The 12038-nt window shown below is 35.1% G+C and overlaps 1 long non-coding RNA gene across 1 annotated transcript in view; it reads right to left on the minus strand.

Moving 5' to 3' along the window:
* Positions 1–12038, minus strand: part of LOC145738483 (uncharacterized) — a 144082-nt gene that overhangs the window by 36104 nt on the left and 95940 nt on the right. The gene's annotated exons all lie outside the window — the stretch shown is intronic.

The raw sequence follows: 12038 nt of genomic DNA on the forward strand, positions 1-12038 counted from the left end.
AATAATAACACGCAAGACAGCACATAGTTCTTACCAATTAAAATGGGTTATTTTCCTGAGATGACACTTAGGTATTATTTATGTTACAAATGTCACTTTAGAAAAATAAACTATTTTTATTGGTTTTTACAGAACAATAGCCTGCTTTGTGAGGCCAATAACTCCTAACATCTAATTTAAAATTACACCTACCAGAAACTCTTGCAGTTCTGAATTGCACAGGAACGTTTCAAGTGCCTTAAGGTCCTCTTCTGTCTTGATTGGCAACAGCTGCATTACATTTACTGTCTCCGGGTTACTTATTTTTGTAATGCCTTCGGAAGTTTTATCGGTCAGCAAACGAATGGAGTTTACTAGTATCCCTACTTGGTCCATAACGTTATTCAACTTGATATTGATAGTCACAAGTTCATCTAAAGCTTTCTTTTGGAATTGTTATGATTCACACTGGATGACCTTCCTTGTCCTGACGTGGAGAGAAATGGGTTGGATTTATTATTTTGCATTATAATGTCCACCTCACTTTCCTGAACGGATTCCTGACTGCCGTCCCGGTTCTCTCCAACAGTACAAGAAGGCCCGTTTGTTTTGAACATTTTTACCTCACAAAAAATCACTCCTAGTGTCGAACCACAAAATAAAATAACAAATGAATTTACTTTTATATTTTTATTTTTTTTACGTCTTTCAATAGTGGATCCTCAAAGGTTTCTTGAATCTGATTTGCATCTAGATCAAGGAAGGAAATAATCAGTTTGGAACGGCTCTCATTGGTCGAACAAAAAAGGTTTTTTTAATTTTATTGACTCCTAGTAAAATAAAGGAAATAATGAATATCTTACGGCTTTCAATGGTGGTAAAAAGGTTCCTTGAAACCTATTGGCTCCTTGTGAAATGAAGGAAATAAACAGTTTGGCTCTCATTGGTCGAATTAAAAAGTGTCTTTAAGTTTATAGACTCCCAGTAAAATGAAGAAAACAAATCAGTTTGGAATGGCTCTCGTTGGTTTAGCAAGAATGGTTTCTTTAATTTTATTGACTCCTAGTAAAATTAAGGAAGTAATGAATATTTTACGGCGTGCAATGATGGAACTAAAAAGGTTCCTTGAATCTTATCGACTCCTAGTGAAATGAAGGAAATAATCAGTTTGGAACGGGTCTCATGGGTCGAACAAGAAAGGTTTCTTGTATTTTATTGACGCCTAGTAAAATGAAAAAAATAATGAATATTTTACGGCGTTCAATGATGGAACTACAAAGGTTCCTTGAATCTTATTGGCATCTAGTACAATGTAAGAAATAATTAGTTTGGAACGGCTCTCAAAGGTCGAACTAAAAAAGTTCTTTAAATTTATGGGCTCCCAGTAAAATGAAGGAAATAATCAGTTTGGAATGGCTTTCATTGGTTTAGCAAGAAAGGTTTCTTGAATTTTATTGACTCCTAGTAAAATGAAGGAAGTAATGAATATTTTACGGCGTGCAATGGTGGAACTACAAACGTTCCTTGAATCTTATTGGCATCTAGTACAATGAAGGAAATAATTAGTTTGAAACGGCTCTCAATGGTCGAACTAAAAAATGGCTCTCGTTGGTCTAGCTAGAAAGGTTTCCTGAATTTTATTGACTCCTAGTCAGAATATTTTACGGCTTTCAATGTTGGAGCTTCAAAGGTTCCGTGAATCTTATTGGCATTTAGTACAATGAAGGAAATAAACAGTTTGGAACGGTTCTCATTGGTCTAAAAGAACAGGTTTTATTGACTCCTAGTAAAATTAAGGAAGTAATGAATATTTTGCGACGTTCAATGATGGAACTACAAAGGTTCCTTAAATCTTATTGGCATCTAGAACAATAAAGGATATAATCAGTTTGGAACGGCTCATAATGGGTAACAACGTAACTTCCGGCTTGCTGCCTTCACACCAGTGTGTAATCTTACCTGGGCTAGCAGCCGTTGTATCCATTATACTTATGCATATCAAAAAATATACATTTCCTTGATTTTAGTGTATCATCTTTGTCAATTATTAGATTATTGTAATATAAATTAAAAAAACTACAATTATTTTAAGCTGCATGCTGCATGGCCATTTTTTCACATAATAGAGAGATATGGTAGAAAACTTTAGTGACTGATTTTTAATAACTCCATGCTGTAACAGTAAAAAAGGTCAGGCAGTGTTAATACAGTTTCGTAGTACTATGGAGATGTTAACCAAAGACATTAATATATATTAACGTATATACAGGGTGTCCCACGACGAAAGACATCGATTGATATTGGAAAAAGTATAAATAGGAGAGTTTTGAAAATTTTTGCATGATACTGGTGTGGGCATGCCCAATCTAACTAAAATATTTTCAAGATGGTTGCACTTCCGTTTATACCGGAAGTAGATCACAACTTTCTTATTTTAAATAGAACACCCTATATATTATTACATATTTGGATTCCTCACAAAATTCTGACCAACTTTTGTATAGAATGCCATATGCCTCTAGCCGTTTTCGAAATATTTGATGTTTTTCCAAAAAAGTGACAGTTGCAACGCTCAACATATTTTTGTACTCTGTCAAAACCGTATTTCATTTTGCAATGAAACTTTGGGTTATTGTAAATAAAGGATCGTTTTATTAAACTGACGGTGCGTAATGACCCATTTGTATTCGGGGTCGTCAAAAAAAAATCATAAACTTGCCTCTAAAAAAAATGAAAAATTTCAAGTTTTTTTAAATAGAAACCCACATTTTTTATGCCGGAATCATTTTGAGCATTAAAAATTACTATACGTTTCAATTTACTTGCCTATACCTAAATCCAACCCATTTCGTTTTATTTGAGAGTAAACATTTTTTATTCATAAAACTACGGATTTCTTGAAAATGTCTCTCTCTAATTACGTGTGGATTTATGTCACACCAGTAGTGTGAATTATGTCTATTGAACATTCCATTTCAAGTGAATTTGACCTCGTCGCTCTAAATAATATTATTCAAAAACAATTCTTCTCCATAGTGACTAGTCAGCAAAAACTCACTAAAAACCACTCTCTTCGGAAATTTAACCTCTTTTAGGTGTTGCACTAATTTAAATGAAAAAGGGTGAAATTTATGTTTCTTCAGGATCCTTTGAATTGAGCTTTAGGATATGCCTGATTCTACGGAAACTTGTCTTATTGACGAAGTTGGATTTGCAACAAAATAGCCCAAAATTGCAATTTCTACATTTGTATTATTAAGGATTGGTTTTGTTTTAATAGCTTTTATCTTCACAGATCCCGAATTCTTAACATTTTCAATTATTTGCTTGCCAGCTTTTGGTGATGGCTTTGGTTTTTCTGGATAACGAGCAGCAAATACTTCACATGTTCTACTCAAAACTATCCCATTCTCCGTAAATAATAAACAGATTTAACTAATCTTGGTTTGAATAACGTAATCGCGACGGCATATTTGTAGTCGTCAAAACTAGTGTTATTAACATGCTCTGCAGGTCTCCAATATCACCGTGTGTCAAAAGCATGGCCAACTAGAGTACCAGCTAATCCCAACCATGCAGCCTAACTAAACTAAATGTGGGTTTCTATTTAAAAAACTTGAAATTTTTCATTTTTTTTAGTGGCAAATTTATGATTTTTTTTTGACGACCCTGTATACAAATGAGTCATTACGCACCCTCAGTATAATAAAACGATCCTTTATTTACAATAACCCAAAGTTTCACTGCAAAATGAAATACGGTTTTGACAGAGTACAAAAATATGTTGAGCGTTGCAACTGTCACTTTTTTGGAAAAACATCAAATATTTCGAAAACGACTAGAGAAAGGCATAGGGCATTGTACACAAAAGTTGGTCAGAATTTTGTGAGAAATTCAAATATGTAATAATATATAGGGTGTTCTATTTAAAATAAGAAAGTTGTGATCGACTTCCGGTATAAGCGGAAAAATGAAACAGAATGAAGAAACGGAATATTTTAGTTAGATTGGGCATGCCGACATCAGTATCCTGCCAAACTTTCAAAACTCTCCTATTTATACTTTTTCCAATATCAATCGATGTCTTTCGTCGTGGGACACCCTGTAGACTGGGCAAGTTATTCATAAACTCTAAAAAATTTCTCACCAACATCGTTTATGCATTGTTTCCATTTTGTCGTTCCCTGCAATGGGTTATGAACGAGAACGCTGGTGGTGGGGAAAATTCCGTAGGACGCTACAGGTCGTCCTCCGAACTTTCGGCGCGATATCGGCTAGAGCACCAGTGGCGGCGATGTTTGAAATTAAACGAATAATTGCAGACAAATGTTCCAGATTCTTTTGCTAGAATTACGTATTTTGCTGAGTAGGTCAGATTAAATTAGCTACTTTTTGTAGCTAAGTAGGTAGTATTAGGAGAAAGGTAGTGTAAAAAAAACGTCTTAAAAAATCTAAGTTTTTTTAATATGAAATATACTTACAAATGAAACTCTAAATTACTAAGTACAACTGCACTTCTGTTTTTTAATAATTTCTGAATAAAGTTACTTTATTATTTATACTCCTGATACGGGGTTTAGACTTTTCTAGAAGCTTGTTGCTTTCATAGTGTAGTCGAAGTTTAAAAAAATGTTTCAGAACTAATTTAACTAACAACACAGCATGTCCATTTAACACATCATCATCATATAAATGATCTTGAAAATAATCATATACAGCAGTTCCCATATGGTTCATAGCATTTACTATTAATATTTCTAACAGATTTCTATTTTGGTTAAGAATATTTTGAGTTTTAATATAGAATCTAAAAAATTTTTCTGCGCTTGACATATTTCAATAACTAGCTTGGATGCCCTCACTAACCTACCATAGGTCTTTCTTTGCTGCAAAGAGCTCATCACCGATTCGCTTTCTAGCAAAGATAAACATTTTGCGCAATTTAAACAATTCTTTAATTTTCGTACTATAAATCCTGTAATATACCCAACTATATCCAACTATAGACCAATTTCTTTACTATCAAATTTAAGCAAGATCTTTGAAAAAATGATCTATGAAAGGTTTATTAGGTATCTGGACGGAAGGAGTATTATGTCAGACAGTCAGTATGGCTTTCGAAGGGGTCGATCAACAGTAAAAGCCACCTATGAAACATTGAAAAAGACACTGGATTCAATCAATCAGAACAAAAATACAGTAGCTGTTTTGGTGGACCTGTCAAAAGCTTTTGACAGCGTAGATCACTCAATACTTTTGGAAAAACTGGATCGATATGGTATAAGAGGAGTGGCAAAAAAGCTTATATCGACATATTTAACTGGAAGAGTCCAATGTGTAGTGGACACCAATGAACGCGGGGAAATAATTAAATCAAATTATTGCTTAATTACTAAAGGAGTGCCACAGGGGTCTATCATTGGCCCACTGCTCTACATCCTCTATACCAATGAACTGCCATCGCTGGTAAAGGATCATTTGGTGATGTATGCTGACGATACCTCTATTGTCATCTCTGAGGAAAACGATGTACAGGAACACCTCACGGACTCTGTAAATATTCTGCAAGACTGGTTTACGCGAAACAATTTGTTAATGAATGTCGAAAAAACTCAGCTAATACAATTCAGATCAAGCATAAAGGAGGAAAGCTCATACATAATAAATAACGTTAAAATAGATACATCAAAATCAGTATCCTTCTTGGGCGTGACTATTGATCATCGTCTAGACTGGAAGACTCAGGTCGATGGATTGGTGAGTGATCTCTCCAAGTATTGCTATGCTCTTAGGGTTCTTGCAGGCGAGGTTGGTCAGTTGTGTGCTCTGAATGCATACCATGCATATGTTGTCTCCAGGTTCAGGTATGGAATTATTTTTTGGGGTAGTTCGTCTGATGTTTTGAGGGTGCAGATACTGCAGAAAAGATGTGTCAGAGCTATTTGTGGACTGAGGTTTAGGGAGAGTTGTAGATCAGTTTTTAAAGATATGAAATTGTTCACTGTGGTCGGTCTCTATGTCTATGAATCAATAAAATTCATTCTTCAAAACAAAACATTATTTCAATCTAACGTTAAAGTACATGGATATGATACTAGGCATGGGGACGACTTTCTGTTGGATAGGACCAAGTACTCGTTTGTGCAAAGGAATGTTCATTATAGTCTTCTCAAGATTTGGAATCATGTACCGTCTGATTTGAGATCTCTCGAGGAACGAGTGTTTCTAAGAACAGTCAAAAATGCCTTATTGAATAACCCCTTTTATAGTGTGAGGGAATATTTTTCCTTTTCCTTTAATTCATGCTAAAGAGCCCCTGATGAATAGAAATCTGTGATATTGTTATTAACAGCGTGTGTATGCGTTCAGTCAGAATTTGTTAAAATTGCGTAATGTTGTGTAATTGTGTATATTTTTATAATTTTATAATTATAATTTAGCTTTAAATAGGTATTTTGATGTAAATAATTCAATATTTTTCTTGACTATGTGACACGTTCTACACCTCGTATGAGGTCCATGTTGTTTACTATCATTGTACAATTGGAACAAATAAATTATTATTATTATTATCCTCTGCATACAACGTCAAGTTCCAAAAGTCCGAAGATAAAAATGAATATTCTTTTATATCATGACTAATTTTATTTTCCATTTCAAGAAATTTATCATTTTTTTCAAGATCATCCCCCTCATCCGACCTTGTAATACTAGTACAGTTCAAAATATTTATGGTACCAAAGTCGGCAATGTTTCCCGCTTTGGAACCTACAATTTGAACTTGTACCAAAAGGTGCTTGTAGGCAGCCTGAAATTGACGGGCTGTTGGGTTGTTGTTAAATCCCCCTTTGCTCCTGATTGCCCCAAAGAACAACTCTAAGTGATCTTGGGACAATCTATATGTGGCAATATACTTTAATAATTTTGTTTCTTCAACATATTCTTTATATAAACCCTTAATCGACTCTATTGCGATTCAAAACCCTATAAACTCAGTTTTTCTTCTGCACTCTGTAATTGGGCGACCCTCCAATTTAAGGGCAAGAATATAATGCTTCATTTCTTCAAAATATGAAAAAATTTCATCTACATTGCCAGGAGACAAAGACCGCTTATATTTGTATTTGGCCCACTTACCTTTTGAATTAAAAATATCAAACAGATTGTTAAAATTTAATAAAAACTCGGCAGTTGCTGAAGATTTAGAAAAATTCGGGTGACATAAATCCTTCTCCAAAAATATCAGGGCATCAGAAATACTTTTACTCATTGTTTGAGCAGCTAATCGGACTTTCATTACTTCGCGCGGCCATTGCAGATGCCTGTTTCGAACCCGTGTAGCTGCATGCAGCCCTTCAATATTTTGTATTTCTACTAAACTAGAAATAAATTCCCACTTAACAAAATCGTTTTGAGAATTCTCCAAAATTTTAATCGCACCAAAACACGTCCTTACTAACTTCAGCATATTGTCACGTTAAGGGGTAGCTCAGAAGGAAGAATACTCAGGTTTCCACAGGTAACCCACTTTTATTTGAACGTAATAATTTAATAGCTAGACAATAACCTTACCCACAGATTGCCAAGATGGCGGGGAGCATGATGTGGTCCGGGTTTGACGGGAGGAGCACGGGGGGCGACGCTTTATCGGGGATGAATGAACCCTAGACTTGTGTCCGAGGGCATTCACCGAGCCGGTAAAGTCGTTAAGTACCTAACAAAGGGAGGTAAGTAGGTACGGCAACTTATGCTGCTCGCCCACACTATTTCCTTTGCTAGGGCTGATCTAGGGTGTGGCACTTGGTCACCTACTGCTCCACGTTGCGTTGCACAATAGGCGTACCCAGACTAACCCAGAGATCAGTCAGTGACTTCCCTCTGGGGAAGACCCCAGAATTCGGTGATTTAGTCGAGCTACGGTGCATCTTTTATATTCGTCAGCGACCTCATTATGCTAACCTTGCTGACTGTGCTGGTTACTGGGTGTGCACCGTAACTACTAACACGGGTGTGAAGTGCCTGTGTTTTCCTGTAACGGGATGTTTAAAACATGTGTGTAAGTTAGTAGCGTCAAATAGTCGTGCATCAAGATGTTGGACAGCACTAATATTTGACACAGCTCCGTCAAATGTCAGTGAAGTCACTGTAACACCACTCTCTTGAACAAAGAGTAAACACTTTTGTATCAACTCAAGCTGTAAGACCGCTGGTTAAAAAATATCCCACCGGAATCTTTCACCTCTGGTTGAGGCAAACCAACATAAAAACTACAGCATCCTTTGCTTCAGGCAAATCCTCTGAGTCGAGATGTGCCCCCACATCAATAAAACCGGTAAAGCGGCTTCCGTCCCACTCTATTCTTTTCCTGATGGCCATTTCGTCCATTACTAAATTACACAGTAATGGTCCATCAGTCAAAGATAATCGCTGTTTTAAAGCGTCTAATGATTCTTTAGTGAACCCGGGACTTCCATCAATTGACGTGTACCACCTAGAGATCGTTCTAAGGTGTGGCAAAGAGTTTTTAAATGTCTTCCTAACAAGTTCATAGGCTCTGGGAGAAAAGAAGGCCAAGCTTAGCGCAAAAGCTCTTAATTCTGGTTCAAAGTGGTGTGTAGTAGAACCCTTTATTATGCGTTCAAACATAATTGCGGCAGGACCTTCAAGTGATGCCTAAAAACAAAAATGTTTTAAGAAATGATTTGATTTGATTGAATTGATGATTGTTTAAAATGATTTAAGAAAATTTAATTTAACGTAAAAATACCTTGACAATAGATACAGAATGGTCGGTTAAAAAAGCCTTCTTCTTGATATAATCAAGCAGACTCTTCAAGTCTTTAACTTTGCTCTTCAAATATCTAACATTGCTTTGTAAAGTCTTTATGGTATGATTCTTTTTTCTTATTGAAGCTTCGTAGCTAAATTTCTTTTTCTCTTTCTTGGTGTTGAAAAATCATCACTTGACAAATCTCCTACGTAGTTCTTTCTTTTCCTTGTGAGGTTAATAAAAAAATATTTTGAAAATTTGTTCCTAAAAAGTTGAACAAAAAAGTTTGTAATTGTAATGTAATATGATGATTTTTTTAGTACTAAATTTTGTAGTATTTAGTAAAGTACCTTTTTGTTGGACCCTTTAGCAACTTCAGTGATCCATGGAATTCTGAAGTATCAGGAGGGCTACCAGAACGTTTATGATTTAATTCTGCTAACAACTGTTCTGCAGTACTTGGTGCTGTGCTTGTAGAAGATGAGCATAATACTTCTGATACTTCAGGTTGAGGTTCTGTGAACAACACACTTACTATGTAATTGTGACTAAAAAAATATAAAATTAATACACTGCTTTAAAAGTTTAAAAATTATATTCTATACCATTCAGTTTCCATTTCAAACTGGGTAGACAACACAATATTTGAATCCCCAGTATTTGTGGTAGACTCATGTTGTATGTCTTCTGGAAGGCTAAAAGTGTATATATTGTAATTATTATTTTAATCTTCAGTAAACAAAGATGAAAAAATATATAAATAAAAAAAATATTCAACTAACAAATATTGAACAAAACAATACCGAATTTTTAAATTAAGTCAGTGCCAGCTCCTTTTGCAACAATGTTTAATACAAAAACTTACCTGCCAACTCCACTTAAAGTATCTGATGAATTTTGATCTTTCGTATTGTCCATTGCACATTTTTCCAATTGGTCACTGATTGAGGTGCTGAACCACCACTATATTCAAAAACTGCAATTATATAAAACACATGTAATACTTAGTACCTAGTAGTAGAGCTTTTCTTTTAATATTCCTGTTAGGCTTCGGTTTTTAGTTTCATGTAATGTAATGTATATGAGTGTAACTGGTACTAGTCTTTTCTGAATTCTTGAATTATTTATGATATATTTGAATTATTTTGTTAGACGCCGCCCCTGATTTCTGTTTACAATAGACAGTCAGTACTAATCAGTAGCAACTTACCTATGTAAGACTAAAAGCTGGATTTATAAACTCTGTTGTTCCCGTTGCTCGTAATTCGCGTCGTTTCCACGTTACTCGCAGTTCGTTGCTCGGACCGGTTGTTCGTGTGTTAACAGATTAATCAATTTATATTGTGTTACTGGTTGTTGGAGTTGTTCGTTTCTGATTGATCAGATATATTTGACATTTGACATACGCCATATCTCAGCAAAATTGGCCCAGCACAATTCCAATGTAACCCAAGATAATTTTGTATTTTATTTGTTTCATATATTTTTGTCTGTCCTGGCTTCAATTTTAATTCAGTTTACTCGACAGGTTGGTGGTATAAAATGGATATGGATAAACGGATTCTCCTTGGTGCTTTTGGCTTAGTTATATGTGCCTATTTGGCATCAGCTACACAAAGAAAAAAGCAAGTTCGCAGATACAAAGTTCGGCCCATCAATCGGCAGCGGATAGTTGGAGGAAGTTTTTATTACTACCAAAAAATGAAAAAACTAGATGAACCTTAATTTTTTAAATACACGAGAATGACGCATTCAGTATTCCAGAAATTATTGACAAAACTTGGAGCTCTCATAAAAAAACAGAAACAAAAAGATGGCATTTCACCTGAAGAAAGGCTTGTGATTACTTTGCAGTAAGTTTTTGTTATTTATTGCATTTCACTTGCTGTACCTGTCTCAAGGAACCAACATGTAGGTACTCGCCTGGAATTTTCAAATTGGACACTGTTAGAAAATTATTCACGAGACCTGCATTGCAATATGGGTAGTGCTTGCCCCAGAATAATTAAAAAGTCCATCTACCTCAACAGAGTGGCTAAATATTTCTAGAGGATTTGAAGACAGATGGAATTTTCCTCATTGTGTAGGGGCTCTAGATGGGAAATATTAACAAGCACCTGCAAAAAGCGGATCCCAATTTTTTAATTATAAGAAGAACTTTAGTGTTGTTTTGTTAGCTGCTCGTGACTCAAAATATCGATTTACACTAGTGGACATTGGAGCATATGGGTCCCAGAGTGATGGTGGTATTTTCAGACAAAGTGTTTTTGGGCAGAGGCTGGAAGAAACCAATTTAAATCTACCTCAAGACAATATTTTGCCAAGGTCATGCACAAAAATGCCCTTTTTTAGTGGCGGACGAAGCCTTCCCTTTAAAACCCTACATTATGAGACCATATCCTGGTAGGGGATTATCAAATACCCAAAGAGTTTTTAACTACAGGTTATCACGTGCTCGCCAAACAATAGAAAACAATTTTGGAATTTTAGTGGCAAGGTTGAGAATCCTAAAAACAACTATTGTTGCAAAAGTGGAAAATATAGATAATATAGTTAAAGCAGTAACAGTTCTCCACAATTTCTGCCTAAGAGAATTGGAACATGATGAAGAAAATATTTACTGTCCAGGATTTGTTGATAGTCCTGGCATGGATAATGGAGAAGAGATAACCATCCACTACATTCAGTCGGGAGATTAGGGGCAAATAGGAGTCGACAAGTGCTCTATGACTTAAGAGACAGACTTGCTGAATATTTTATGTCTGATGCTGGAGAAGTTCCATGGCAATACAAAGTTATTGAAGATGCTCCTATGACAAATATATTATAATAATATAAATTGTGTTATTATGTATTAATTTTTATATTCTTGGTACCGTAAAACCGGGTGGCTTTGTGACACTTTGTACATATTTTAACAATTTTTATCGATTTTGCTATTTATGATCAAGTTAAAAAAAATACATGTTAAATGTACATCCTTTACCTAATGAAATCACTAGTTAAACTTAATTTATATTATTTGTGAGATATATATTTTTTTGAAAAAAGTTGTCACAATTTCACCCGCATGCGACGGGTGAGATTATGACACCGAACAATCCAAATAGAAGCACTTTCTCCGCGCCCAAGAGAGCGAGATTGTGACAAAAAGTTTAAAAAGATGCTTACTTTCAACCGCCGGGACCAGAACAAATCAAATTTAGTTTCTACACACAAAAAAAATTTTTTTTTTTGACACCAAATGTATGCAAATACAATATTTCTTGTCATTAAAAACTTTATTTTT

Source organism: Ips typographus, linkage group LG15 (assembly GCF_016097725.1).
Source record: "Ips typographus isolate SLU linkage group LG15, UJ_Ityp_2.0, whole genome shotgun sequence".
NCBI lineage: Eukaryota > Metazoa > Arthropoda > Insecta > Coleoptera > Curculionidae > Ips > Ips typographus.